A 27,364-nucleotide genomic window follows, 5' to 3' on the forward strand; every position below is an offset into this window, starting at 1 on the left:
AAGCTCCTTAACTCTATCTGCTTTGTGTTTCATTTTGTTCACTTCACTTACAAGATTTAAATCTCAATACTTTGGTGCTGAAATTTAGGTGTTTTTTGGTGGTTTTTTTTTTCGGACTTAACTGAAAGATGCCGAGTGAAATCTTGTTCAGTATTTCCATTATCTTGCTGTACTCAAATCATTAAGCTTTTACAGGAGCTGAGTTCTAACAGAAATTACCCAGGTCTGAGGAGTGATTTTATTTTATATCCAAGTAGTAAGACCAAGTTGATAATCCTACCTGTGCTACCAGAATGTAAAGCTACAGAGCTGCAACTCCCTCCTCAAGCATTTGCTGTACTACTAAAGGGTACAGAATACCTTCATCGTACCTCCAGGGGCAGTATGTAAGCATGTAGTCCTGTCAAATAGGAGTAATTCGGGCTGTTATCATTTGCCACAAAAGGAGTTGAACAGGTTGTTTTGTATTTCTGCATTTACCACTCTGTTATTAATGGTTTTGAATTTAAGCATAATATGCTGTATAAAATCTTGCATTTCAGTAATGTGTGCTTTGCATTTTGTCTTTCCTCACTGCAGTAAGTGTTGCATAGGATCTGTCATGCAAACCACTTGTCAATGTAAATTTTAAAACAGTTGCAGTAATGCAGGTAGGTTGAGGCATGTCAGAAAGCCAATGGTGTTCAAACTGGTTATAGTGCCTTGATCTGTTTCCTAACCCTTAACAGGTAATAGGCAAGTAATGCAGATACACAGCGTAAGAGTACTGCTCTGTTAGTACAGAAAAATAGGGACAGGAGTGGTCTTTATGATAAGTCTGAATTTAAATGATAGCTGTTATGGAGTTACTGATGAATCCTATACCACTGCATTCTGCTCTTTAGGGAAAAATCACATGCAAATGACACAGAAATTCTATATCTTATTAACAGATCCACTGTCCCTCAGTACACACAAGGTTATCTGGACCCTCTTCCTCAGAACGGGGCAGTCCGAATCATTCCAGGGTTGCTGGCGCTGCTGGTAGCACCAAATGCCTTTTTGCTCCCATAGGTTAAAAGAAAACCAAACAAAAACAATCAAAAGAAACAAACCCACCAGCCCTGTAGATGACAGAAATCCCAGTGAATTCCCTAGGGCCAGAATTTTGTCTCTGGAATGAAGATGCCAAAATGACTGCTCTTTCTCCTGAGCTCAGAGAGGCCTTTCCCTGGATCAGGCATTCAGCTCTGCTCCAAATATCACCTTCAGCGTCTAATAATCAATTCTCATCCGAGAATAATGAGACACAGAAGCATCTTACAGTGCAATTGCCACCCTGCAAAGAAACATTTTTTCTAAAAAAAAAAAAAAAAAAAAGACATTGTAATCATTTTCAGGCTTTTCAAGGAAGAGACTTTAAACACATGACTGATCACTAAGCGTTGTTTAAGTAGTCCTGTAATTTGAGGTTCCTTTTTATGACAGAACTGAAATAGATCTCGAGTAGGCCATAGAAAAAGAATACCATCTCTTTAAAAAAAATCAATAGCTTTCAAGGCCTGGGATGGCCTCTGTGCTGAGATTAATAAAGCTTGACAATACATTCTGAATGCAAGCAATGACTTCTATTACAAGGGGAAAAATGAAAAAGCTGCTATTACTGACATAGTCAATAGATTGCACCTCAGTGTATACTGTACTTTCTACATTTTTAATATAAATGTGTTCGGTTTCAGAAACGGGAGCATTATCAGCATTCATTTTACTTGAGGCAATAATGTGAGAAGTTGTCTCATGTAATAAATAAATAACCTGTCTTTAAAACCATTTACTCGGATTGCTTTTCCCAAATGCTTATTTAGAGGTGCTCTATAAGGTGTCATATACTGAGGCAGTTGTGTTATAAGGGTTTTATAAAATGCAGTTTCTTTGTTTTATGCATAATTTAAATGTTTGTTGAGGATTTTTGTTCTGCTGCCTTTAGAAGGATAATAATGGCTGCCTCATACAGTGTTGGGATGGCGTGATTTCATGTGAGAAGTTGTAGAATGTGGCTTAATGGTCCCTATTTCTCAGGGTCACAAAGACAATCCGGTGCAGGGCAGAAAGCTACCGGATGGCTGTCCACTGCCCATCTTTCGGTTTCAGCTCTTTTTCGCCAATAATATTGTTTTGGACTTTGAAAAAAAGGATAGAAGAAATTGTCTTCTCTGCATAAACGCACATATTCAGATCTTTGTAATATCCACTTGTATTAGAAATGATCTCTGTAAATGGATCATAGTAGATGATACTTAATTATAAATGAGACACTCTATTCATTCACACTTCATACTGTCACTTCTCTATATCTATCTTGCCAAATATATTTGTGTGAACAAAACCTATTTAATGTGTTCAGAAGGAAAGTGGGCTTTGGCATGCGTAGCTTATAGGAGCATAAAAGTGAGAAACAATCAGCGAACTTTGAATTACTTCTAACTCCTGAAGGAGGTGTTTGTTACTCATCTGATGTCTGGCCATAACGGACCTTCTTTAAACCTCATCAGAACAATGGCCTGATATATCTCTAATGCCTTTTTTACATCAGCACAAATGTGCTGATTCCATCGGAGTGACCCATGATTTACAATGTTGTAAAGAAAGAAGAATCAGGCTGTAAATATACAAGGGAGGGGAAGCATAACTGTCTGAGACTTCTGGAGACTCTAAGTACAAAACAGAGGAAGATTTATTTAGAGTGATTTAGGGGTTGTAGCTGCATAATAGGCTATAACTGAGCACAGGAAATTTAGGCTGATGAGAAGAGGTGTGGTTTGCTGCTTTGTGGCTCAGCTATCCCCAGCTCAAGGTGAAGAACTCAGTGGTTAACAGGTAGACCCACTTCTGACTCCAGTGTAAGGAAAGAGGGGAGGATACAGTGCTATTTATGCGTTCCTCTTTCCATATGCTCTGTGGTACCAGACCTGGCTTTAACTCATAAAAATCTTCCCCTTCTGAGACCTCCCACTTCAAAGGCAGATTTTGAGCAAACTCTCGAAGTCATGATCTCTGCTGTATGAAGAAAGAATTATCTGCTCACTAGTAAGGACGGCCTTTATAAAGTCATCTTCTTTACTTTGGGTCACACAGAGAAACTTAGTTTAGAAGTATCACAGAAGAAAAAGCTGTTATCGTTTTCTGTCCCAAAACTCAGTGCTGATCTGATTACGTCTGACTGTGATTCCAGGTTATCTACCTAATTTGTCTACAATGTTATTACCAACATGTGTTTTCCCATGGGGAACATATTAATTTGGTTGTTGCCTTGGGGAAATCTAAACAAAAAAGATTAAGTACAAGAATTCTTTTCCATAAAAAGGATCATATACAGAATAAATGACAGGCTTGTATTTAGTAGATGGTTGAAATCAAAGTATTTTCAGTCTGCACTTTCCGATATAAATTGCTCATTTCAAAGCACAATGCTCTGCATAATTAGATGGCACAATTGCAGCATCTGGGCTGCGTATCAGTCTGTTAAGTGATGTGGTAAAAGCTATGAATAGTGGGACGGATGGAAGAAACTGGTGCCCATCTACAGCCTTTTGGCTGGATACTCTCCTTTTGCGTTCTCCAATTTCTGCCAGATGGAAATGCTGTTTTCCCGGCACTCTGTCTCTCTTCTTTGTGGCACATAAATCACTGGGACTGGAGTGGCAGTGACACTTTTGGTGGTGACATTGTTTCCGGCTTCTGCCTCCTGTACAGCAGGGTGGCCGTGAGAACATTCAGCCCTGAGCTGCAATTAGTGATTGCTCACTCATTTCCTCTGAAGCACAGTCATCTAACTAATGACAGCATTTCTTCAGCTGGAGATAATATGACAGATAGCATGGGGCTCTGTGAATCACACCATGTATGTGCATGAAAAGATTATTCTCCTTTCTAATTAAGTGTGTCAGACCAGCAGAACTGAGACCACTTCCAGCGTGGAAGGATAATATGAGAAAGCTTCCTTAGTGTGTGCTCTGGCACTGCTGTCTGTACTGATCTCCACTCCCTTCCTTTGGGTTTTAATGGGGGAGCAGCCAGAACCTGAACTGCCGTAGGTAGGCAATGGGTAGGCGGACTTGGGTAGGTAGGTAGACGTAAGTACTGTAAAAGATTATTGAGACATTGATTATTAGCACCTATTCCAGGTGATTTATGAAGGTGCTGAAGGAGATGGAAAATGGAGATCTACATGGATGAAAAAATGAATCTTACAGCTCCTTCAATAGCCATATAAATAGGCATATATATATATATAAATACCTTTATTAAGCCATGCATCTGTGGCTGTTTACCACAACACAATCAGTGTGGATCAACTTTGCTTTTCTGTTGAATAAAAATGAGATGCAGTGACTGAGGAAGAAGGGCATGCCATTATTCCTATTTATTGCTCTCATGTAATTTCTTTAATTTATAGGTCTAGTTTTGTTATCAGTGATTCAAATTCACAAACCTCAGGTGTGAGCTTCAAGTGTGATTATAAATCCCTTAATCTCTTGGAAACAAAATGTGAACGAGAAGTTTGACGTACCACAGACAACTGGGTTGTCAGATATCTTGCTTTTTATATTAAAGTTTATCTCTTTTTTTTTTTTTTTTTTTTTTTTTCTCCAAGAAAAGAGCTCTATGGAAAGACAAACCAAATTTTATTTAAAAAAAAAAAAAAAACTTTGATTTATTATTTTACTTTTTTTTTTTTTTAACAAATAGTTGGGTGGTGCTTTACCACAGTGCTGAGTTTTGCTAGCATGCAGGCCTAAGAGAAAATTGCTGCTTGTCTAATTTTATGTACCCTGAGAGCAACTTTGAAAAATAGGAGTCATCAAGTGATATCTCTACTAGTGCTATAAATCAGAGACTTATTTGCATACTAATGAAAATTCAAACCATAGAGCTCTGTGAAGTAATACTGCCCTGAGTTAGGGATCAGTGTTAAAATGTGACCTCAGAGTCTATTCTGTAGAGAACCAGATATCTGGGATATCTTCGGGCAAGATCTCTTCTGCCTATTTCTTGGTGGTGGTGGCTTTTAGTTTTTCCTTTTTCCTTTTCTTGTTGATTGCTTGGTTTCTTTCTTTTTTTTTTTTTTTTTCTTTCCATGTTTTAACTGAATAAATTCATAGAAGGGTGAAATTATTCACTGGTTATTGAGATAATGCTGTAGCTGTGTAAGCAATTCATTAAAATTTTATCACTGGTAGCATCAAAAATACTTGAAATAGTCAGCAGATATATTACATCAGCAAGTCTTGACTGTGACTTTTGTCAGTGCTAATTGAGAAATGTGCATGGCTGTATGAATCAGGGCGATGCAGAAGGTGGAAGTGAACTCTCTGTTCTTTTTTGGAAGCTGCTTTTTGTCAGTGTTTTTCAAAAGTGACTGTAATGAATCTGAAACTAATATCAGAATTCATCCAAGAATAACAATGAGCTTCTTAGAATAGAAACAATGAAATGCAACAAAACCAGAAAAGCCCAAACAAGAAACAAACCAACAAAAAGAAAACAAACCAACCAAACACACGAAACCCTTTAAGACCCTGGCAGAAATTCTGAATCAAATTTGTGGCAATATTTTGTTGATAGTAAAATGTAAATACACAAAGTGACCATTTTAGAGCTGGAATACCAAATCAAATCTTAGCAACAGTGGTCGAGGCGATGCTGCTTCATTAAATGTCTAAAGGAGTTCCACCTACAGGGAACAGATGAAAAGCTTCCAACTGAATCAAATTGGAAGACTGCAAATGAGATATGTAATTTTTATTAAAAGATACAGCAATTTTCCCCTTGGTAAAGTTAGCAGATGAAAAAGGACTGTGTGCGAAGTTTTTAAAAACAGAATGTATTATTTAGAGCCACCCCTCCTTCCAGTTTTTCAGTCTCTGAATTAGGGTATAACTTTACACATCTGCTTCGGTGGTGATTTCTCCCTGGGCTCAATTTTATTTATTTATTTATTTTCTGCTTTATCTCATTTAGGTAGCGCCCCTATAGTCCTGTTGACTTGGAGCCTACTTAAGCATTACTGAATCTGTATAGAAATTATTGAATCAGGCCGGAAGGTGATTATGCGTGTATGATAAAGCCTCGATGAATGGACACAAAGCCTATTTTTACATAAATCACAGAACAGATGCTTTAAAAATAATTTGAGTGAATGAGTTGCATATTGAGTAGATAGACTGGCAAGCTACGAGGGCTGCGCCAAATGTCATACCTCCTATGGTTTTATGTTGGCCCATGATGTTGGAGGTAGATGTTGGTTGGTATGGCAGTAGAGAGTGAACCTTCCCTCCAACCTCCTGCTATAATTTGTTGCTGTGTGACAAATGGCAGCGTAGGGACAGTTTGACAAAAAGACATCTGATGTGGTGGTGCATCTGAAGCGCAGGTATGTCATTGAATTCCTCTATGTGACAAATTACAGCCATTGACATTCATTGGCACTTTTGACATAGGATTCAGATATTTGTAAGGTAGGATTTTATTCTGTGATAAAATCAATTTACTAGAAGACAGAAGGTCTTTTTGTGGCAGTGCTATACTTCCCAGATCATATAGGTCTGCAGCATGGTACAGAAAAAATGTTTTGTTCAGTTAAGGGCTCAGGTTTGAAGAAACCTAGGGCTAAATTAATTGAGGATGTGAACTCTGTCCTTTGACGTGTATTAATTTGGCCAGATTGGAAGCCCTAGTAAATATTTGATCACTGGACTCGTGAAGTGTAATACAGCCCAGGGCACCAGTTACGTATCTGATCTCTGGAATAAGTTGACCTGGAATAGAAACTGTTTACAGAATTTATCAGGTTTCTTATTTACAGTATTACCATTAATATATGACAATTTATCTATTGCTTAAAATGAAACTGCTCATTTAATAAAATAAGAACAACAAAACAAACCATGCATTGAAGCATGTAAAGCCATGCATTTCTTCATTAAACCCAATGTTTATTCACACTGAAACTCATCTGCATCCTCTCAGCAAAGAACCAAAATATTACTACATGTATAACATACATTTTCTGACGTGATCACTGTTGCTTAACTGCACCCTGTAGCGCATGCAGTACAAATGCCATGCAATGCAATCACCAAGTAATTAAAGGCAGCTTTATACAGAGCCAGGTACCTGTTGGAATTTCAGCTGTGAAAAATTTTGAGTCAAATATAATGTGGCAGGCAGAACTTGAGTACCAAAATGCTCCATCTATCATAACATCTTGCAAACAAAAAGCTTTGAAGAATATCATGTGAGTCTTGTTCCACTGTGAATAGAAATAAAACCAGGGAAAGCAGATTGGTTTTTGTTTTTTTTTTTGACTTTGTTGATTTAAAAGAAAAAGAAGCATCGAACCTGTATTCCCATAGATAAGATTATCATAAGCAGTTACTTTTCTATATACAGTTTATGTATAGAAGGATGTTCTCATAAGCTACAAGTGTTTTCTTTGTCTTCATGCCAAATTGCATGGCTGTTCTTAGCAAACTGAACTCACTCATGCCACAGTTGTTACAGGCTGTTGAAGCTCTAAGTGAAATACTTAGAGCTTTCCTTTTGCACTTGGCAGAAATACTATGGGCATTGGTGATTTCCATAAGCATAACAAGAACAAATAAGCTTAGGGTTTTTCACGCGTGCAAATTACAGGTATTTCGATACTGTAGAGTCAGTGTAGCTAAAAGTACATTTCAATGTCCTATTTTGTCAGAAAGGACAGTTGTCACAATTCTTGACCATTCCTTATGTTTTCTGAAGTGGCCTGGTTAATGAGCGAGAAAGAAACCATCAAAGAATCACCTTTTTTCCTTTATTTTCACCAAATGCTGCATGATCTTGTTAGTGGGCTAGTCATCCCTGACTATCAGTTTTGAAATGGCAGCACAAATTGTACTGCTGAAATTAATGAATAACTCTGAGATATGACAAATACCAAACATTTATAGCACTTGCTTTAGTTTCAAGCCATTACAGGTGTAGCAGAGGTGGAAGAATAACACAATCTTGCCAGGAAATAACACAATCATCCTGTCAATCATAAATATATTTCCTTTCAAGCACAGTAATTAAGTAAGCAATAGTATTATTAAGCTGATGAATAAGAAATACAAAAATAGGAACAGAAGCAAGAAAAAGGAGAAGGTGAAGACCTTGGCTATGGTCTGGAAGAGGTTTGTAATTGCGTTGTTGTCTGGGTGTTGACTGCCTGATTGAGCAGCCTTGGAGGTGTCCGCAAGCTGTCAAGCTGGGGAATTGGAGTTAATGGACAGCTAATATCATGATTGAATGGTAAAAGTGGAGCCTGATCTCTTTGAGGATGGAAAATCGATAGTCTATTAGATTTGTCGGGATGACAGGGAGAGAGAAGCGAGTGTCTGTTGTATTTGCTTGCATTACCAGGGCTGCTCTAATTAAGCACCCACCTCGAGATGGAGGGGGACGTGGAGAATTGAAGTAGTAATGAGATTCAGGCTTGAAGTAAATGAAGTAACTGCAGCATAAGGCACGCTGACAGACAATTAAACCTCTTTATCAATGCTGCTTCTTTCCAGAAATAAAATCTCATATGGCAGCTATAAAATAAGGCTGAGCCCAGTATGATCATAAATCTTATTGCAGCTTGTGGCTGTGTGCATTATTGTTCAAGTTGTTTTGGAGCTGTTTTCACAAAAAAAAAAAAAAAAAAAAAAAAAAAAGATGCATTGCCTAATGCTGAACTTTCTTAATGAAAATTACTCTGCATCAGACCTGTGTTCTTCTGCCTTAACTACTGATATCCAACATGACACTCACAGCTTGCTGATAGCACAGCAGGTCTGGGTGTGTGCCAGCCAGCTCAGCGGCGCAAGGTAGCTCTCATCCTTCTTTTTTTTTACCTTCTTGCCATCAGGAGGTAACTTATCTGCCGAATTCAATCAACCTATGGATATCTCATCTGAACATGATGCTAAACATAATGCTTCTGATGTTGGGAATGTAAGAAATGAGCCTGCTTTCGCTGGAGTGCAGTGCTGTACAACATTGCTTAGTGGAATTAAATCTGGAATTCCTGGGGATTTTGGATGGCTCACGCACACAAGTATGCACTATTGTTATTTCTGATCTCTTTTCTAATCAATGAGGTTAAACAAGTGAGGGGGTTCAGGATCGAGATTTCTTGAGGGAGAATTTCTTACTGCTCCAAGAAGCAGTGGTAACCAGGAGTGCCGTTTTTCTGCCAACCCTTCAGCTGAGCGCTGCTGGACAAGTGTTCAGGCAACAGTGCACATTGAATTGCATCATTTTTCAGCAGGCAAGATTAGGGAGGAAAAAGTCCTTTACCTTACAGTCCCGTTCACTCCATACCGAAGTGATTGCTTTTCACTGTAGCAAATCATACCTGTTGCATGCTGCTTCTCACAAAACAGAAGACAATATGTTTCTCACTGAAGCAGAAGACAATAAATGTTATAAAAACTTAATTACAATGTGAAACTGAAAACATAAAAAGCGGGTTCTTAACACTTCTGACATACCCATTTTGATTAATTAATTGTAATATTAATTTTTGAGTGCTCCAAGTGACAAAATAAGGAAAGGATCTACATATGCTCCTTGTGCATATCTGTGAATTTACTTCATATTTTGCAGCAATTTGTGAGAGAACTTGCAAATTCTTTTTAAAAACCTCTTAGATCAAAGACTGAATTTATATTCAGTGATTACTTTGGCAGGGTTCTTCCAAGTGATCAGCTGCACTAAGATACTGAGCAGACTCAGAGGCAAGACCACTTTTAGTGCATTTTGTTGTGTTTCTGTGAGTGTTTATACTGGTTATGTGGAGCCTTTGTGTACATCAGCTCACCAGTATCTTTGATTTGGCTATCGTATTTTTTTATCTGCTAAAATGAAGGGCAATTTATTCCAGCATATTTTATGTTTCTATTTTATTTCCATAGTATACCACATTAGCATATCAATTTAAATAACTATTTCTGAAGAGGTGTAGGAAACATTTTTTGTATATTACAGTTGTATCTATAAACCAGTTGTTTCTTTCGTACACGTGGGTATTTTTTGCCTCTGAAAGTTCACGTGGTTGGTTTCCCTTCGTTATGGATTAATGTTGATCCAAAGTTATTAAATTCTGCTTTCACATACGTAATTTGACTTTATTTAAATAGCCACTGATTGCTCTTCATTTCTTCTCAAAATCTCTCTTGCTTTGATCACTTTTTTTTTTTCTTCAATTACTTCCATTACTGCATTGATTGCCCCAGATTTAATATAAAGAAATTAGGTTGGAGACTGTAGCTTCCTTCAGTCTGTACACAATTTGTGTTCAGAGATGGGGTAGTGGAAAGAGCTCCCATCTCTTTTTGAGAAAATACTCTGTAGTTTGATCCTCTTTCTTTTCATATGGTTTTTTAATATATTGGCTTGATTGTGCTTAAAATTATTAAGTAAGTTGATAAGAGGAAAGGCCTCTGATATTTGAAATATCTCCTGAAGATGCAGTGGGCACTGTTCTGTTGGTTTGTCTGGGTCAGCAGACTAAATAAATGACAAATGACATTGTGTTTTAAACCAAGTGCCGAGTACAACCTGCCTTTACATCTGCTGTGATTTAGAGTAAAAACAGATATGAGTACGATGACCTTGATTCATTCTTTGGAGAATGTTTGTAGAGCACCGAGAGTTCACAAGTTGTCACAATGATGAACTAATCGACTCGTAGGAGGACACAGAGCAAGTGCCAGAGTCTGAAAGTGTTTGACATTTTCTGGTGTGCCGTAAGTGTCTCACTGAGGGGGCTGGACCTGCTGGGAGCTGAGTTCTCCAAGACTCTTTGGCACTGGATAATGTCTCATTAAGTCAGGCCTCAAGGCAGTGTGGATTTGAGTTCAGATCTTAGAGCAAAGTTTTGTAATATAGGTTGGAAACTGCTTGCTTATGTTCTCTTATATTCATTATATTGTTGTCATGTTCAAAAAATAAAATTAGCATTTGGCATAGAATAGCTTTCGATTTTTCGTAATGAAATCAAGGTTCATTGTCAGTCTACTCCCTATTCGGACTACTCCCTATAGAAATGGTTTTTGAACCCACAGTGGCATAAACTCAGCTTAGTAAGACAGCCTGCAGCTCCTAAACATGCCAGAAATTAATAAATTTTAATCAAAAGCAGTGAAATAGCTAGTATAACTTCCCATGGAAAACAGCACAATATTAACAAACAGTTGCTTCTTTTGGAGTCCTAAGTGTGCAGTACAAGATGAACAAAGGACTTCACCCACGCAACAATTGTTGCCTGGAATAAATATAATAATGTCAGTATAATAACGTGACATAAATAAATACACAGTCTAAGATGTCAACACATCAGCCTTTCAATACCTAAAGGGAGCATATAGAAGGGAGGGGAATCAACTCTTTGAAAGGATTGATAATTGCAGGACGAGGGGAAATGATTTTAAGTTGAGGAAGGGGAGATTTAGTTTGGATGTCAGGGGGAAGTTCTTTACTATGAGAGTGGTGAGGTGCTGGAACAGCTGCCCAGAGATGCTGTGGATGCCCCGTCCATCCCTGGAGGTGTTCAAGGCCAGGCTGGATGGGGCCCTGGGCAGCCTGGGCTGGTGTTAAATGGGGAGGTTGGCGGCCCTGCATGTGGCAGGGAGTTGAAGATTCATGATCCTTGAGGTCCCTTCCAACCCTGGCCATTCTGTGATTCTGTAACATGAGATTTCCCTAGAAGTGACAACAGTCAGGGTATCTTTTAAAATAATGCGTGTGGGTAATATAGAAGCCAGCAGTCCTGAGAGCAGCACTGGTACCCTGTCAGGAGCTACCTCTTATTTATACCAAGCACTGGGACTTCATTTTCCTTGCTTATCTGAGTTTGGCACTTAAGAATCAGAAAGAAGCGAGAGGCAGAAGACTCCCTGGTACACTTGTTGATGTAGGCAAAACGCATCTATTTCAAATGGGATACTGATTTTTGACAGTCTGACTGAAGTCTGATCTGTTAAAATACATATATCATTGTAGGCTAGTGAAAATGTGGCTGTATAAATCATTCTTCTGACATACTGGCATTTCTGTGATATTTCTTAATGGTACACTTTTCAGTGTATGCTGTGCAGGAAAATTCAGTGCTGCTATGGCAAAGTAACTATGTTAGTGCTTAACAGGAATGCAGGAAAATGTACATGCTTTGCTGCACTGGTTATTTAGAAAATAGTCTTTATTTAGGTTGCAACGTAATTGTGAGAGCAATTAATAGTATATCAGAAGTTCCAGCTCTTGCTTTAAAAATAATTTTTAAATAATTTTGGATTTTACTAATCAGAATCCCTTTGGCAGATTTCAATAAGACACTTTTGATTTTATCTCCACTTAGAATTAATGTCTTAAAAAAGAATTTTAAACGCAAATATTCTACTGCTGGTAAATATAAACAAGAACAAATTAAAAGAAAAAAAAGCTACATGGTTTTTCAATTATGTGAAGTGTTTGTTTAATTTGAATTGTAGACTCGATGCGGTTGTAAGCAATCATTCAGTAATTTTACAAATCAGAAGAGATGTGGGATTAAAAGTTTTTTTCATTTCACCTACTGGCGCTTTGGAACAGGTCTTTTGCTTTAGATTTGGTGGTGGATCTCCCTCAAGTCCTTGAAAAGCCTTCAGTCCATGAGAACGTCTAGTGCAGTCCAAGGGACATTTAGGAAGAAAAAGTATTTCCAGCTGCTTCACTGTGTTTTAGGTGGTGTTCATAGTTTTCAGCATCTTTACCTGTTCTTCCTGAGACCTGTGGCAGTATATCTTTCTGTGCCTGCATTTATTTCGTTATGTTATCCCAAATCCCAGGTCACTGGGTTCAGTTCTCATTAAATTCCATTTTTAGATTTAAATATCACTACTAATGGTGAGTGGGGATGGGGGGGGAGCCAAACATTCCTCTCTTCAGCGCTTAAAAGTACTGAGTAAAGAAGCACTTTATTATATACTACATTAGTAAAGAAGTACTAATAAAGAAGATCAGGCTAGACTAAAACCTTAGACACTACATGCAGAAGATTATAAAGTTACAACTTAATGTGTATGTGCTTCAAAATTTTAAAGCAGAATATAGATTATTCTAGTAGCTCTATAAATGCTTAACTGAGCTCCTCAGGCCTATTATTCTGATGCTACGTTCATTCCAACCATAAATTTAAACTAGACTGTGTCAAAGGAACAATTACAGTTTGTCAAGAAAAGGAAAATTTAAACTCATGTCCTTTTCTTTATAAATTATTAGACAGATAAAATGTGTTATTTTCCCCTTAAATTTTAAATTCATTTAACGTCAAGTTCACTGCCATCTGGATACATGGTCTCATCCAATTTTCAAGGACTTATTCAGCTAATTTTTGCATTGGTTTAAAAGAAAATCTTTTATGAAAGACATTATCGTTGTTTTCGAAGAGGTATCTGGAGAATGCTGACCAATTTATGTTTGGGATCATAAATCATACTCCATTAAGCATATTAGAAAACAAATTTTTATCTTCAGAATATACTTTGTGGAATATCAGATGTGGGGCAGCATAAGAGGTACATTTTCAGTGAGTGTATTTTCTGTAGAATGGTTTCAATCTGTTTTTAGAAGAAATAGAAGTTAACGTTCTCTTTACGCAGTGCTTTCTACAATGCAGTTTATTAGCATTGCATTCGTAGGACCTGGAAGCTTTCCAGTTGCATTCAGTCAGGAGTATCTGACCTTGGATTTGAGTTTAGACTGCATTCTCCTATTTTTGAATGTATTTATGCATTCTATAGATTTTAAATGGACAATATTGTTTTCACAACCTGCATAAAATCAATACCCAAAACAGTTTGCCATACATGCTAAAGAAATGGAAGATGCCCATTTCATTTCTTTCCCAAAGACCCAGCCATTCTGAATATTGGATATGCTCGTGTTATCTCTAGTATGTACCCTTAATGAATGCTTCATCTTTGGCAGTAATATACAGAGCGTAGTGGTATTGGCCTTGGAGGGTGTTTTTACTTAATTTGCTGGATGTGAAGTCTCTGTTTCCAATAATTTATTATGTTTCAAAACCATCTCTGGGAAAACAAAATGTGCGCCCAAGGCTAGCTTGTATTTATTTCCAATCAATTTTTGAAGCTGTGCTATTTCCTGGCATGAAAAAATAGGTATCAGTCCATCATTTTTCTGCACCCCTCCAACCCGGCTTTTAAAACATGAATAAAATCAATATGATCATCTATTGATTTGTATAACATCTTTTGTGTGCTTCAAAGTGCATAGTGGAATTGTGTTAAATTCCAGAAATAATTTGATGGCAGATTATGCTAAGTATTTAATCACCCCCCTAAAACAACCCGACCAACACCCTGGCTGACTCTCTCTCACACCAAAACTGATTCTCTTGCTCTGGATTTTTGACTTTATAAAGTATATTTTATAGAGCTTAACTAGTAAATTAGAAGACAAGATTAGTGCAGTGTAGATAAATTTACATTGCTCAGAGATTTTTGCCTAATTGTTTATTCTTTTCTGTGTAATAAAAACGAGGAAAACCAACACTATGGAAATATATGGGATTTGGAATGGATTGTTTCTGTGTACAGGGGTTTGTTTCTGGTAATCTACGGATCTGGACTGCATCAATGGGACTTCTTTATGTGGGACATTCTATGATTCTGTGACTTAAAGAAATCATTGTACCTCACTATGTACTCACATGTGACCCTCATGTAGGTACTCGCACGTACCTCATGTCCAACTTGCAAGGTGTTTTGGTAGATCTTGTCACTTGTTTGGCATTTCTTCAGTGCTTAGTTTAAAAGTATCCATGTCCCAGCTGGCAGCCCAAGTCTGTTTGTTGGGGCACTGAAAAGAAAGTAGCATAAACTCTAACCGCGAGCTTCGGATATTTTTTACCATGGCTCATATTCCTGTGCAGTGAAAGCCTGCTCAGTGCTCACCACAGGCACTGGCTACCTTTGGTCATTTTTCTACCCGTCTGGACAAATGGGGTAAAAACCCAGGTGAAAAAAGCAATGCTGTAAATCTCTTTTATCACCTCCTACGAAAGCTAAACCTACAGCCCACAAAATATATGTTCTTCACTTCACATGCCTAAGTCATCCTATTGAAATCAATGGGACTTCTGAGGGGCATAGATTTAAACAAGAGCATTGGTCCTTGCGCATCCTGCAGCGCGATTTATGGACAGGCCACGTAGGCTCACTGAGAAATTTTGGCCACAGAAGCATACGAGGATACATGATCTTAAGCCTCATGGAAGATTTTCTGGATTGTGCTTTGAGTTTGTGCAATTGGTTGCTCTCAAGGCAGGGTCAGGGGGTCCTGGTGTTACGTGGGGTCTGCAGGATACCAGCAGAGAGCAAAGGAAGAGCTACAACACAGGCAGCAGAGAGATGCTGAGCAGGGCTGAGAAGAGAGACCCTCCCCCCTCCAGCCTTCAAGATGGAAGAAAGGTAATTTGTTGGGAATTCAAGGGCTGAACAGTGCTTGATGCAGTTCAGAAAGCTGCAGAGGGATTGTCATCGTGCTTGGGGCAGAGAGCAGCCTGGTAGAGCAGGGGAGGAAGGAGGAAATCTTCCCCAAATCTACTGTTTATTTGTTTTCTGCTTTATCTATCTACTTTGGATTTTCTCTGTCCTAAGGAATTAGTTATTCTGATTCTTACTTCAATTGACCTTTTTAATTTTAGGAGAATATCTGTCCTTTCTGTGGTCTCACAATATGGAAAAGCTGTAGGCAGATGGACCTCACAGCTTTAGCCAAGTTTGAGTCCTATTCCAGACATGGAGGTGATTTCATTTTATTACTTCAGGACACTTTTTATGAGGAAAGTTAGTAGGTGCTGCGGTGCTTTACTGAATCCAGATATTCTTATCCCTTGTTCCTTTCTGAGCACCTTGTAGCAAACTCCATGGATGCAGATATAACACATGCTGGTATTTAAAGCTGTGGTGTAAGATATAAGATATTTTTTATATTGATTTAGCTGCATCTGCTTAGATGACCCCCAGAATGGTTACCATATCTGCCTTTGAACTTGTCTTTTTTCTTTCTTTTTCTTTATATAAAAAGCCCAGATTATTTTTCTTTTTGTGCCTCATCTGGCACAACTCAGTACAAGAAAAGCTCGACATCAGGGAACCAAAGTATATTTTTTCTTTCCAACTACCATCAGAATGAATACTAGGACCAAAGGCTCTCATTGAAAATAATTCCTTAAATAATCACTTACCTTGAAGGCATTTGATCTGTATGATCTGAATGAAACTGCTGATAACTTCAGAGAAATAGAAAACTGTGCTAAAAATCACTTTCTCCCAGGGACTGAAGTCCTGTCAGTCACATGATGGATTAGAGGCTTGGCAGCACTCCAGCCCATCGGACGGCATGTAAGTTCTTTGATGCCAATTGCATTAGCTTTTCTCTACTAATGTGCTACATAGCTTGGAAAATAAAAGAATGAAGGTCAGCGTACCAGCATGTACCCCTCATACGGCAATGGCTTCTGCTAATGTTCAGGAGAACGACAATGCTTGAGTGCAAGCTGCAGACTGGGTGACCTTCTGCTGTGCTCAAGGTCCTGAGATTCTGTCCTTAAGTCCTAAGTGCAATGAGTGCTTGTCAGAGCCCTGTCCCACGCTGCAATTTACTCTGAAATTCCCAGCCGGACATAGTTAGCCTTCAGCCATCGTGACCTGCTATTTATGAGCGGATGCTGTGGGCTATAAACTTTCTGCAGTGCCTTACCACTGCTGAACTCCTCTTTCTGTCTCCTGGTTTTGTGCACTGTGGGAGTCATAATGCATACAAAGTGGTGTAGCTTATGAGTAAAAAAGCCAGACTTGGACTGACTGGAGTGCCCTCGCACAACAAGTCTGCTTTGCATACATCTTCTCCCATAGCTGTCTTGCTATAGTGTTGGTACAGAGATGGATGACAGACCCATGTGTCTGCTGGCTACGTTAACCATAATACAATAGAGGCACCACCTAAGTGATGGATGACCAGAGATGATCATGTGTTTGCAAGGTAATTAATTGCTACATCCTTCTTCCCCTGCTCAGAGACAGGGAAGAAGATCCAATGTGCTCCCTAAAGCATCTGAAGTGTGATACTTACTGGGAGGTGAAGATTATGAGTTGAAGCAAAATGTAAAAACAGCAGCTGCTTGAGAAAGCACCAGAGCTCAGCAAGGTGACCGCATCTTTAGCCTATCCAATCATTACAGAATAATTGTTTTAGCTGTGGAGAAGCATAAATCAAGTCCCACGAGATTGTGAGCACTCTAGCCTCACTTCCACCCTACCCAGGCTGTGCCTGAGATGCTTCCACACCTTTTCTAGTTTCTCAGCTTGCATAATGCCCTGTGCTCTTCATGTTGCATGTGTTTTGGGAAGGCTGGAAAACTTCAGTGCCGCTGCTGTACCACAGCCCTTAAATTCACACTTCGCTACAGAGAAAGGAGTAAACTGTAACTCCCCAGAGAGCAGTTGGCACATAGTCTGGCATCAATCAGCTCGTGAAAGTGGTGGATTGACACTGAAATCTACCTTGCGACTAGTAAAAGAACTACAAGAGCATAAAATCCTGGAAAGACAGGAAGCTCTTTCATATGGAATGACAGAAATTGAATAGGTTATTTTGGTCTTAAGCAGCTTTTAGTCCAAAGGGAGAAAGGTTTTATTTTTACCTCTGATTTTTGGGTTTTACATTGCAACTACCTCAGTGGGGAGGCAGGCTGTAAGGTAGGGAATCGTGTAATATTTCCCCATGACTGTTTTGCACCAGATTTGCCCTTCAAGCTGGAAATGATGTTTTTAAGTCATTAGAAAGTGCACAGACTTCCAAAGCAAGAGAGCTCTATTGTACTTCCCTTATACTGATAATAATTAATGCTTGTACAACAGAGACAGGGACAACATAGCAATAGACACCTGTGATAAGCTTATAACTTTATGAGAAGACTCATTTACTACTGCCATTGGGATATCATTACACACGGTGTCTGATTTGGAGGGAATAAAATCTTCATTATTTTGCTACTTCAAGAACAGTAACAACAAGAGTATGTAAACAGTAAAGGCAGAACACACTTCGACATTAATTGGGCAAGGCAGATGATGAATGGTGGGGAGATTAAAGTGCAAGAAAGATTGGAGTCATTTTTAGTTGCTTAACTGTTGCCCTGTTGAATGAAGAGGGATATCTTCCATGGCTTCAGTGATAGCAAAATGTGAGTTGTGTATAAAGTAGAGGTTTGGCCTGAGATTAAATGCTTTAATTAGTGGTATGCAAATCTGGATCTTCATTTTGCAGTGGAAACAGCAAGAAAAAATATTAAATTCTGTCCTTAGGTCCTGGAGGTTTTTTGATCAGTGCAAAGATGAAATGTGCACCTTTGGCAGAATGATTTTGCTTTGTACACACTGCTGAGGTCTCCTCTAGCCGATCAAATGTTCTGTTAATTTACTGAGCTTCTGACTTCGCAAGGCTTGAACTGGAAAAAAACACAGGACAAGTCTAACCATAACCTTGGAAATGTTAGAGCACAATTGCAGAATCTTGTTCATACAATTCACACACAAGATTTTGGGATAAATACAGGTCATCTTGATACATGGCACTTTTTCACTTTTTTGTTCTTTTCGTATGAGGTTTTTGCAGTCCACCAGCGATGTTATTTCTCTTGTGCAAGTACATTCTGAATACTTGCAGCATTTATCCAGAATTCATTTATCCAGAATTTATTTTGCTATTGATTTACTGATTTGGAAGGATATTTACAGCTTACTGTAAGATATGTGCTAGTAAGTACAGTATAAGCAGGGACATTACGTAGGCTGTAACCAATGTTTTCTAATACTTCTTATGTTGTAAGATGCCTTCTAGAAAATTGCTTTCATGACTTTCAGTTGTTGAAAACCACAGCAGATCTTTGTGTCTGTCTGAATTAAAGGAAAAACTAGAGCAGTTTTTCTTTAAAGCATGAAACCTGGTCAGAAAAGTTGGTTTGTCTAAATTAAGTTTCCAGAATGCTGTCCTTGAAAAAGTTTCACCCACATATTTTGGCACGTGGGTTTGAAATATCACAATGTGGAGAGGCAGTTTTTCTTCAGCAATGCCCATTTCATAATCATTCTATGAGTTCTTCATATTTAATCTTTCAGACATGTCCATTAGATGCTTATTAGAAATCCAGCTTTGTATTTTCTGTTTTACAATCCTTTCTATTTCTTTCTCGTTTTGTATGACGTTCCATTGGAGGGGTAGGAATAGCAGCAGTGCTCCTTGTAATTAGTTCACTTTGGCCCACACGTACAATGTTAATCATCTTCCAAAAACCAAATACACATTCCCAATCATGCTGTTTATTTGTACATTTTCCTTTGTTTCATACTTTCTCACTCAGGCTGTGGCCGTTTAATGGTATAAATGAAGAGATGAAAACCTTGGAAAGAGCAGGGACGAATGGAGGAGGATAAGGATTTTTAAGACTAATTCTGCCATTGCTAGAGCCTCATTCTGTTCCACCTTGGGAGATTACTTCTCCTCCACCCCCAACCTGCACAATGTTCCTCTTTGCTATGGTACATCTCACAGAATCGTTTGTTTTAACAAATTCTGCTTCAGCTTTTAGTTGGTGAGTGTGAGGGGGTAAAAACTTTCAGACAAGAAGCAGAAATAAGTAGCTGGAGGCAGGATCTCTCTATTATTTGGGAAGTAAACAGATTTATCTCTCTTAAAGTTGTGATTAGTAAATCCGTTACCATTTAACTGCCCTGTGGCTAAGAAGATAATATTGCAGTTTATCCCAAGCCAGAAATATGCCAATTTCATCTTCATAGTGACATTACAGTCATTAGAAACATTTTTTTTTCCTAAGAAAAGAGAACATAGCTGAGCAGAAAATATTATACACTTGAAATATTTAGAAAGGTACGTTCCCAGATCAACTGAAATAGTATTCTTTTAGGTGCACAATTAAAGGGTGTGTTTGCTTATGAAGTAATTTGTTGCTGTTGGTTTTCTTTGAGTTGAATTCAGTATAAAAGGGGAATATGAGCTGAACAGGTGTCTGAAATAAGGGTTTGTGGGAAGAAGAATGAGAAGACAGATGGTGGGGGTGACAAAACAAGGCTGGGAAAAGAAGAGAATCGGCAGCTAGATGGACTGAATGCAAGAGACAGCAGAAAATGGGGGAGAGCACCAAGAGGGGCTCTCTAGGAGAGCAAATGACATTCAGCAAATGCGGCTGGGAGAAGCTTGCAAAAGTCCCCTTTGTTTTGCTGCCACTCGGTGTCTGTAAAGCTGCTGACAGGTTGTCCTGTTCTTCTACCAATTATGAAAAATCTTCTTAGAAAGTGTTACGTGAATGCCTGCAGCACACGTCTGGTATATGGAGATTGTGGGGTTCAGCTCCCAGCTGCCTCTTTTGCCACGTGTTGCTCAACTTTATCCTGCTTCCTCCAACCCCCCTTCTCTGGCACAACTTGATCCATCCGCAGAGGTCCGCTTTGTGAACTGAATGGTCCTGAGCTGCTTTCCTTTTAGGGGGAGATGGAGGTGAGGGGGAAGAGGAAGCATGCTAAGTCATTCATATGCAAAAGATTTTACAAGCAGAACCAGTTCCAGGCATCTTAATTTAAGTGCCTAACTTTATATTTAGACAGCTGTTATTCTCACTGACTTTACTGCAAACTTTTATCTGCAGCCCCACATTTCTGCAAAAGAAATGTTTCTTACAGCTTGAAAATGTGAATGGATTTTAATAGTTTGGAACCTGACTTTATGGATTTGCTCAAGAACACAAACCTGTTCAGTAGCAGAATCACAATTAGAATTTATTTTTCTTCGAGGGCTCAATCTTACAGGAGGCTGAACATTATTGACACTAAACTTATAGAGCTAAGGTGTATATAATCAGAGTACACAACACTCTGAAGAACTGAGCCGTAAGCACAGAATTCACTAGACTAATGTGTTTGGAAACACTTTGCTCTGCGTATAGCGGGAGTGATCACACATCAGACACCTGGCAATTTTGATGATCCTGGTTTTGTAAGAATAACATTGCATACTTTATTACCAGAAGAGAAATAAATGAGAACACTGAACAGAAGTGCCAAAAGGAATCCTTAATATCATTTTTATGAACATCTGTCATTTTGTTTAAGTGCAAAGAAAAATGAGCTTGTGCAGAATGAAAAATCAGTTCTAAAATGGAGACTATTAGAACCCTTTGCAAAATGTTCTTATTTTTATTGAGCTTTTTACTATATGCAGGAGAATTTGTAGCATTATTTTTATGGCTCTGCAAAACCTCCAATGTGCACTCGGCCTTGGTATGGAACTGAGAAGCTGGTTTACACGTAAGAACAAAAAGAGGTGTAATGAATCATGAAACAAGTCTGTTTTATTCAATAAGACATTGTCTGCACTTTGTTTCCACATGAAGAACTGGCCACTCAAACAGAAATGACCTGCAGAATTTTTGCATAGAAAGGAAACTAAATGCATTGGAGCATACTCGGTAATACTCTCATTTCACAACGCTGAGAGATGAAATTAAACAATATTTGCATTTGGAAACTTTTCTAGTACAAAGAACAACAAAGTATCTCCTCTTGAAAATGTCATCAGTTCCTTCTTCCAGTAATTATTCGGAACTTTTGTAATTGTAAAGCCATTGTTTTCAGTAGAAATGCAGGCAGGGATACCTGGCACAACAGAGGATAAGAGACTGAACGAATTTCATAGAATCATCATAGAATGGCCTGGATTGAAAAGAACCACAATGATCATCTAATTTCACCCCCTGCTATGTGCAGAATCACCAGCCAGCAGACAAGGCTGCACAGAGCCACATCCAGCCTGGCCTTTAATGCCTTCAGGGATGGGGCATCCGCAACCTCCTTGGGCAACCTGTTCCAGTGCTTCACCACCCTCTGAGTGACAAACTTCCTCCTCATATCCAAACTAAATCCCCTTTGTCTTAGTTTAAAGCCATTCCCCCTTGTCCTATAACCATCAACCCTCAATTTATGAGGAATTTATGAATTTATGAGGAGAGCAAGAGCCAACATGACATACTCTTTAAAAACAAAAATCCCCGCAAATAAAATGATGCATACACAGCAAGTAAAAGATGTTACCAGCACACAAGGTGCGCAATTAGTTTTAAAAATGGAAATTTTATATTTTATGTATTACCATCAAGCTGTGAAGAGATGAAAGAAAGCTTATTACATTTAATAACATCTACAGGCAATGGTGTAAAGTGTTGGACTTTGTTGTGTAGAGCACTGAGTTGCAGCATGCCGCTGTTGAAATGTCATTATTGTAGAGGCTTCTGGAGAGATTTTTTTTTGTTTTTTGTTTTTTTTTTTTCTCTGAAATTACTTTGTGTTGAATATGTCTGAAGACAAGGAAGGGATATTTGCATTCTGGAATTTGAAGACATTCTACTATGTAAAGGTTTCTTGTGTTCTGTTTTTTTTCTTCTAGTTTCTGAGCAATATTATGAAACTAAGAAATGTTAATAAAAGCTTTTCCTTTTTTCATATCTTTGCAGCATTCTAATTTTATAGGAATATGCAGACTTTTCCAGTTAGCCTTCCCACACAACAGGCTCAGTAGTTCAGTGCGTACCTTACTCTATCTTCACTGGTGCCTCTGGGTGATTAATTTTAGAATAAACCACTGCTAATGGAGCTCTTTCAGAGAGGGTTTTTGGAGGGTATCTGTTCTTTACATCTATAGCAAGATGGTTCCTGCGTGGTCAGGAAAGCTGTGAAGTTCAGTGTATCGAAAGGTTGATTTTTACAGTCTTTTAACTTTTGGATGTGACTTCTCATAGGAAACAGTGCAAGTCAAAGTGCAACAAGCTATCAGGTCAAATTAAAACTAGAAATAAAAGGGTGAAGAGAGATTCTTTTTTACTTCCTCTCCTAGCACTGGCTCCGGTGCACATCAAGGTCTGACCTTAATACTTTCACCAACAGGATTCCTTAATAGAGTAAGAAAATAACTAACAGAGGAAAGCAGGGGAAGGACGGGGAGAAGAGAAAGTCCTTTGACTCATTGTTGGTTGTAGAAGAGTCAGTGTCAGACACGCTGCTGCCTTCTCATCATTTTTACACGCTATAATGTCTGATTTTTTTTTTTCCTTTTTTGAAATATATGGTTAGTCATTTTCATTATGAAAGGTCAATTTACTGTTCTGCTGGAATTTGAAAATTGTCCACTTTTTTCCCCAAATGTTATTACATCAGCTAACATTTTCATCGCCTATAATGACAAGATTTTGCAGAGTTTCTAGCACTCATCTTGAGAATACATTCTGTCTGAAGAGTTCGTCTACTGGTACTTATAAGTGACCTGACTACATACTAAATGCTAAAATATTGTGAAATGCTAATGGCTGTCTTCAAGGTTTGAGAACCTTCTGTTCCCAGTAAATTACGTTAAATGTGAATTTCAATGATCTTTGAGAAATGTCTTCCCCGTCATGTTCATAAATATCAGTTAATTTAAAAGGATAAGGTCACTGGGTTTGTCTAGAAGACCATTTAAGAATAACCATTTCCTAGTTCTTAAGCTGGGATTCTCAAACTGTACAACTTCACTATGTGTTGCTTCATAGGCTCCCCTTCTGCAGGGGCTCATTTTGCCCCATCCTGCACTACAAGCTTACCTGTCTAATTATAGAAAAAGTTGTCAACTTTGGAAAAATACATGGGAAATGCAGGTGGAGATGAAGCTGTGCCTGTCATTTAGCCTGTTCCTGAAACCAGCCTGTTGGACACCTTTAATTTTCCTTTTGTGTGCCTCAGTTTTGTTATCCGCACATGGAGTTAATGTCGCGTGGCTCCTCCTGGAGCACTTGGCACCTACAGGTGGAAAACGCTTGTTTGTTGTTATCTGTGAATTTTAGCAGTTCTTAATTCAAAATCATTTAAGCCACTTGGAAAACTGTTAATTGCATTTCTGCTCTTCCACGCCTCCTCCTCCTCCCATCTGCTGCCGTTTTTTCCCACCCTTCCCTATCACCTGTTCTTCTGATGAAGGTGGAGTTCAGTTGTTGCTGCCCAATGGCCCAACTCTGCTGTTTGGCTGCGTGCCTCTGCACGCTTCCCTGGTTGTTGGCTGTGGATAACTCTGCTCGTGATTTTGGCTCCTAAACCTGGATGTTTCACTAGTCTGTTGGTTCTTTTCCTTCTTCTGCCACAAAATATTCTCATTTTCCTTCTGTTTATAGCTTTAGTCCTTTTGGGTAGAAGAGCAAAGCCGTCCCCTGGAGCTGAGTGTACGCACTGCAGGGTTATGTGAAATTGGCAATTATGAAGCAGCTGAAAAAATCCTATCTTCAACAGTTCTTTATGTAACAGCACATCAGTGTTCATGCTATGCTGGGTATTCTGAGGTCGTGGTAATTAATGAGAAGCTTAATGTGTCAGATTATAAAGAAACCAAGGGTAAACTTAGAGGCATTTTTTCTACATGTATTTGTAGAAGATACAGATGTGAAGAACTCTTTTGTGCTTGTTCATTGGGATTTTCATTTGTCAGTTTTACGATATGCTTGCAAGTTGTAGGGGCACTTAGAGTTGATAAGTACAGCAAATGGAAAGAAATGAGAGTGAAGAACCAGATAGACGTTTTCTAGGAAAATGTCTTTTCCTGGAAAGTGATGTTTCAAGGAAATCTCGGTGTTTCAAGGAATTTCTTTGGGCTTTTGTTATGAACTTTTACAAATGGAGAGGCTGTTGTAGAGGAGGCAGTCTGCTGTTCTTCTCACTGCTACTTCTGACTTGTTGTGTTATCGACTAGCATAATTGAAATATTTCCTTGTGCTTTTAAAGCCATTTTAAGGGCATTGTTGTGTATTATTGATTGTGGAAGTGTCAGGCTATTCCATCATAATCTATGCAGAATACGTTTCAGTCTAGAACAAGTAGCGTGTTTTCATCGATACTTGGTGGCAGACGTGTCTTTGATTTTAATGCTGACATATTTCAGCTCTTATGCAATAGTTGACAGTATCACTAATTACAGTGCACTGTTGCTGTCGTGGAGTGCAGTAACACAGCAGCAAAAATGGCAACATCAAAATATATTACAGAAGGAAATTATTTTGAATTCTGAAATCTTTAAAAAAAACGTAATTCAAAACAAAGCATTGCTTTGAAGTATGTTTCTACAAAAATTTTCTTAATAAGTATTTTGTTGAAAATACAACAATGTTCTTTTTTTTTTTCTTTTTTTTTAATGAAAAATGGTCATTGCTCAACAACAGTTGATTATTTCCAAGAAAGTTAATCCCATTGTTTACTGTGCGCCGTAGAAGACCGCTCCTGGAGGACAGCCCTGGTCAGAGCACCTTTACATTCCCATCTTGCTGTGCAGCAGGAATTCTAGCATGGGCTGTGCTGCTCAGCTTCAGGCAACAGTTAGGAACAGAAACTCTTGTAATACTGACTTACATCTTTAACTTCTGACACTTACCTATGAAAGATGGTTGCACATTTTACCATATCTAATTTTTAAACCTAATTTAAGTTACTCCAGTATAGCTTCTCATTAAGGCAATTTCAATTTATTTTTTAGGACTGGTTTAATTAAATTTAACGTTAAGTCAATTCGTATTGATTGAAATGATCTTAAATGAGTTTGGCTTAAACCCAAATAACACAGTCTTTTGCACCTGTTTTAAGTTAAATTGGCCTAAATTTATACCAACAGTTAGACTTCTGCCAACTGCCAGTGATAGCACACAGAAAGCTTACATTTCTAGGATCTTGGGTAGCTCCAAATAGAAAAACAGTCTGTAAGACTACTTGTGTCTGCACGGCTCAACTGTGTCATTTGTGGAGTAAATACATCATTTGGTTAATATGAGCTTTAGAAACTTATCAATAACAGATGTTTGATGTTCTAGTACTTTATTTCTAATTTCCCAATACATGTTATGCAATCAAATAAATTCGGATTTTGTGTATTGTTCTGTTTTTTTAAATATTACTCTTTATTGTGGCTCTTGCTAAAACTCTCACTTTAACATTTGGATGTGCTTTAGACATACTTGCCATAGTTTTCGTTGGAAATACCAAATTCTTGCTAAATAACAAGTAGAGGGGGACTGAATGAGATGTACAAATTGCTGCAGAGGATAGTAGGAAATGTATTCTTACCCTATACACAGACAAGTGTTTTACCATGACTATGTCAGACCACAGAACAGTGTGCACAGCCACGAACTTAGATGTTTCCAGTGCAAAATATTTTGTTGTGAATTTTGGGAAAGGAAACACAGTTATTTATTTTATTTTTTATTTTAATCCTTTATTTTTATTATTTTTTTTTTTCTTTTTTCTCCTCAATCTCTCTCTTTTCTGCAGAAATAATTCTCTGGTACATGGTATTGACTGCATGTAACCTAGTGTGTATGATCCATATGATACAAAAGAAATAGAAAATAACCTGCTGCCACAGTTTGATATAACACTTAACACTACTCTGTTAATATCCATTGCAATGTAAATATGACTGTTTTGAGAATGTTTGACGCTCTCTAATACAGAAGGCCATGGTACATTATATCAAACTGTGCTCTATCGTGTTGCCACATGAAATGAAGTAACAAGAAGTGATGTGAACCTTGGTAAAACACCACGGTGCAGTAACCCATATTTAATGCTGTCAGTATAAGCTATAGTAGCAGGTAGAAACAAATCAAACATAACATCTGAACAGGAAAATATTGTTACAATTACCCACAACCTTCACTTAATATCTGACTGTCAGGGCATGTCTGGCTGGAATGTCAGTTCATGCTAATAAATCTGGGAAGGTTGTGGTAAGAATGATTTTGATTTTCATTACAGAGTTTGCCATTTTGCTATTATTTATTGGTTCATCATATGATATTGTGGTATAGCTAGCAATATGCATTTCATTCCTGATTATTTTGCTTGACTAACAATCCCACATGCTTACCTCACCTGTCTTGCCAGAGCTCCAAGTGGGAACATTAAGCATCCCAGAAACTTATTCAACATTTCACCTTGCTGTATTTTTGTTCCATTTACTCCCAAACCTCCTTAGCAGCCCCAAAGCATGTTTCTAGAGGTGTGAGAAGGCTAGTGAGGTGCTTGCTACATTTCCTTCGTGATACTTCAGTAATGCCCTAAAGAGGAGCAGCATCCAGTTTTTATGGCCCTGACATTTCAGCAGTCCTAGGGCTGTTCCATGAATGAATCTCACACTTGATGCCAAACTATATCTAGCAGAAGCAATGTAA

At 38.3% G+C, this 27,364-nt stretch overlaps 1 protein-coding gene and 1 long non-coding RNA gene across 9 annotated transcripts in view; one reads left to right on the forward strand and one right to left on the reverse strand.

Annotated features, from left to right (window-relative positions):
* The window catches only part of NLGN1 (neuroligin 1), a 395,611-nt gene that overhangs the window by 315,270 nt on the left and 52,977 nt on the right, over positions 1-27,364 (forward strand). The gene's annotated exons all lie outside the window — the stretch shown is intronic.
* On the reverse strand, positions 6,452-16,449 carry LOC125697601 (uncharacterized). Its single transcript, XR_007378872.1, has 4 exons — positions 16,298-16,449; positions 14,790-14,907; positions 9,346-9,449; positions 6,452-7,291 (listed from the first exon to the last, which is right to left on the reverse strand). It is a non-coding gene; the product is annotated as an uncharacterized LOC125697601 (long non-coding RNA).

Source organism: Lagopus muta, chromosome 9 (assembly GCF_023343835.1).
Source record: "Lagopus muta isolate bLagMut1 chromosome 9, bLagMut1 primary, whole genome shotgun sequence".
Lineage (NCBI taxonomy): Eukaryota > Metazoa > Chordata > Aves > Galliformes > Phasianidae > Lagopus > Lagopus muta.